Source organism: Merops nubicus, unplaced genomic scaffold (assembly GCF_000691845.1).
Source record: "Merops nubicus isolate BGI_N331 unplaced genomic scaffold, ASM69184v1 scaffold27629, whole genome shotgun sequence".
Taxonomy (NCBI): Eukaryota; Metazoa; Chordata; class Aves; order Coraciiformes; family Meropidae; genus Merops; species Merops nubicus.
The window spans coordinates 25339-25801 of NW_008629455.1; positions in this window are offsets into that span (position 1 = coordinate 25339).

A 463-nucleotide genomic window follows, 5' to 3' on the forward strand; every position below is an offset into this window, starting at 1 on the left:
ATTCACTGTCCAGAGTCACAAGCCTTTACAGCAGTGGCAACTTATTATTCTTAAGGATGACAACAGCCATTATTTCCTTCATTGTTTGCATATCTTGCTTCAACACACAGGAGTTACATTATTCATGTATTTCCAGCTTTTAAGTTTTTTTTTTAAAAATCACAAGTCAATTAGGATATGTCTTCTGACCTAATATACCATGTAAACAGGTAAATCCATCTGGTTCAAACACTTTTTCTGTTATCAAGCCTCTTAATCACCTAAAAAATTATAATCTATTATGCTGTGGTCAAAAGGTGATACTGGGAAGATACTATATCAGCCATCTTGAAAGTAGATATAATTTGAAGTGCTGAATTTACACAGGGTCACCAGAAGAACTGAATGGCCAAGCTGCTTTGATATGGACCACAAGAAACAACATCACTCACAAGGTTTCCAAGAGGAACATGCTAAGGTTAAA